Raw genomic sequence first — 4,058 nt, forward strand, 5'->3', positions numbered from 1 at the left:
GTTTTGTGTAGGCCTACAAGTGTCAGGCTGAATGGAGATGGTAGGTCAGGATGACTGCCAGAGCATTCTATTCAAGAAATAGAGAAAATGCATTGTGCCTTCAAGAAATAAAAAAGTGGCCTGAGACTTACATGAAATGATATCAAAGACTTTAACCTGTTTGAGTGAAATGTTCAAAATATTGCCCCTTAGAAACATGGCAGGAACATATTAGTGTGATTGGTATTCTAACTACAGAAAAGGGACTTGGAAAGAAGCACATCAAGAAACTGGCAAAGAAGAATAAAATAAGTTACTGAAAGAAATGATACTTAAAGGTTATCCTTCTCTGAAGGATAAATGGCCCCAAGAGAGGATAGCTTCTAGTAATGTAGAAATGAGCAAACAATTTTGGACAGCTTAATTTATTAGACAGAAACTTTAGACTCCTTAGTGATTTATAGAAATCTGTTAGCAATGCAAGAAAATGGCTTACCATGACAATACAGGCCCTATACAGGCAAAGTATGTACTAATGGTTTCATTTTTGCTTAGACATGGTGAAGTGTTGGGTCCAAATAAGTAAACACCATAAATGTGGAGGTGGAACCATAGTTGTGAAGCAGGTGTACAAACCTTGATTTGAAGTAACTTCTCAATCCACCATAACTTCCCACATGGTGAGGCAGCTGCACCAATGTGGCATCTGCTATATCCTGTGGAAGAGTTTCACCACTTGTTCCTTTGCCTCAGAGTAAGCCTCAGCAGCTCCCATGGGTCAACCCAGACCTGCACCAGCAATATCACTGCCCAAGTTCATGTTGACCTATGAAGGTGGATCAGGCCTGGGAAGGGGGTTAGGATTCAGCAGGTGCTGCTGCTGTCACCGCCAAGCCCTCCCCCACCCTCTCTACTCTGCCCACCACTGCCCTGTCCCACCCCCTCCCCACTTCCCTCCTGAACCCTGCACAGCCTTATCTGCACCAGTAGGCAACCTCAGTTTGTCTTTGCATTGACCCTGCTGCTTGTTGCCAGAGCCACAAATCATGTTATGCTGGCAGAACATGCATAATATGCCCATAGGATTGGACCATAACCGTAGTTTAGTGTGTGTCACATCTTCATGGAACAAACCATGGTTATCAATGTGCCTGACCTTGCTATTTCTAGATGATGAAACGGTCTTACGGAACGGTCTTAGTACCCATCATGGGGGGAGACAAGGCTGCTTAGCTTGGCAAGTTGGTTTCACTGTATATATGGGCTGTGACTAGGAGTTAAGACCACAAACACTGATTAGTGCTGGGGCAGAGTAGGAGCACAGTGAACAAACAGATTTCTGATTAAATGTCTAAATTGTATAGCAGTAGAGGAAAACTATTTAACTTGCTAGATGAACATGATTGGGGAAGCTTCCGGTTTTTTGTAGATGTTCTAATTATATATTCATCTAATTCTGCATGCTCCAATAATGAATGTCATCATTTGACATGTAAACTACAATGTAGCAGCACACCAGATTAAGCTCTCTAGGTGCCATTTCAGTTCCTGGGATAAAACCCCACTGAAAATACAAAGCCCAAAGATCATTTGGAGATAAACAGATTTTCATTTTGAGCCTTGCAGCAAACGACAGTGGCTGGGCGATCAGAACAAGTTTAGCAAAACAAAAGGAATCAAAATTAATACAATCAGATCAGTGGGTAGTTGGCCGTCACTAAAAATAAAAATAAAAAGTAAGGTATAGTGCCAGCTGTGTCTTTTCAATACCATTTTCAAATGAATTCTGGAATACGTTTTAACATGCATTTGATCAGAACATGAAAGCATTGGGGTCCTGGAAAATTTCCTGAAATCTCATGACAGAGCTTTACTGTCACTATAGAGAAGTTATATTATGAAATACAACATTTGTAGTATGATAAAATAATGTCTGTATGTGATGTGAACAGTAGAGGATATATGATCGTTCTATAATAAAATATTTGACAGCAAAATGAGACGGAAAATGTAATTTGTGCCTGTGTATGGGGGTACAATCAAGAGTTATGAAGAAAGCCCTAAAGGTACAAGGACTCCATCAACAATCACAAACTTTTTGTCAGCCCAGTGTGCTGAAATGGAGCCCCTGTATTTAGGGTTGCCAAAATTTTACCACCCCAAACAGTTTTGCCAGAACAAGGGAATGTAAAACATTGGAGAACGTGCATGATCAGAGTTTTATTTGATATTGCCCTACTATTTATAAGACTCACTTTCTAAGATACTGCCAAAAAAGACATTAGCAAAATGCTGCAAAAGTCCTCCATGCAGTGGTGTAGCTAGCAGGGGGGGGGGTGGATGCCCCAGGTACCACCTGGTGGGGGGTGACACCCCTAGTGACCAACATTGCAAAAATCATGGTTGTTACGAATAATACTATCATATATATCATTCAATGTATAATTTACAGCAGAATGCAAGGAAAGAAACCAGAGTGTAGTAACTCCGCTCTATCAAACGTTATGGCCAAAGAACCAGAACACCAAAATACAACTGTCTTATTTAACAAAAAGTAGATTTCCTTAACTCATATGAACCAATGAGGCTGATTGTCTGAACAGCCAATGAGATGTTATTATGACACAGTGGGGAACTTATAAGACGTTAGTAAGGTGACACCCTCGGGGGGATGTGTGACACCACTAGTGACTAAAATTGTGGAAATCATGGTTTTTAGGAATAATACCACTGTGTTAATATATCATTTGATGTGTAATTTAATGCAGATTGCATTGAAATATCTGTTCTATCAAAAGGTATAGCCAAAAAACCAGAAGAAGAAAACACAATTGACTTCTGTAACAAAGTGGACTTCCTTGACTCAAAACTGACCAATTAGTTCGAGTGTTTTGAGAGCTAATGATGTGTTATTATAACATGGCATGGAACCAATAAGATACGAGTCAGCTCCCTTTTCCACCTAGCAGAGCTAATACTTGAACTCCTATTCAATTGTGTGAGTGTCATCAAGTTGGCCACCATTTTTTGGTTGGTTGCTGACTGTTAGGGTAACCTGTACTGTTCTATAGTAAAATAAATGAATAAAGTTAATGGGGGTGACACCATGAGTTACCAGACCGAGTGACACCAACCCTTAGTGATGCCACTGGTGGGAAGTTTGGGTGCTGTTAGTCACTGACTTAGATGACTTTTAAAGTAGATTCTAAACATTCATGGTGGACTATAGCCTATCAGTGCTTACTAACCATGATGGCTACATTGAACCTCCAGATGCCAGGGTAGTATGTCAATGAGTACTATGTGCAGGTAAGCAATAGCAGGGGAGGGCACTGACATTCATCCATTGCCTGTGGGAAAATATTCACTGCATTTATTTTCTGGCCATTATTACTATTCATTTCATGTCATGACAATTACTATCTTTTAGCCTCACTTACCCCACAGGGTTGTTATGAGGACAAAAGGGGGGGGGAGGAATCTTGCACACTACCCTGAGCTCCTCATAGGAAGGGTGGTATAAAAATGTGAAAAACATAAATCAATCAATTAATTAAATAACTTTGTTGTATGGGGTGCCAAATATTTATGGGCCCTGGAGGTCAAATGACTTAGCTATGCCACTACCTCCATGATAAACATGTTTCTACCAGCCTGGCTTGCTAATGCCAGGTGCGGTTAAGATCAGAGCACTGACCCATCCCTACCATTTACACATGGGAAAAGTCAAAGCCCACATGGATATTCTCCAACCCCACTGAAATGTAATTGCAGCTTTATTTTTAGCTGTGAAGAAACAAAAAAAAAAAAACTTAGAATTCAACCAAGTTCTCTCCAACATAATAAGATTCCTATTTGGAAGAAGCAAAGGCTTAAGGTTAACTGAGCATCTGTCTTTTTTACTACCAAAATATCCACAGCTTGAGATTCTATGGCAGGAATTCAACTAGTGTTCAGAATTTATTCACTTAAAGATTTAAGGAAATTGTCCAGATATTTAAAGACTGCCTTCGAAAGCAAATGTGGAAAAGCCCTACAGAAAGATCTTGCTTTTTCATGGCCTCGACATTACAGGAGCA

The sequence above is a fragment of the Tiliqua scincoides genome, chromosome 3 (assembly GCF_035046505.1).
Source record: "Tiliqua scincoides isolate rTilSci1 chromosome 3, rTilSci1.hap2, whole genome shotgun sequence".
Taxonomy (NCBI): Eukaryota; Metazoa; Chordata; class Lepidosauria; order Squamata; family Scincidae; genus Tiliqua; species Tiliqua scincoides.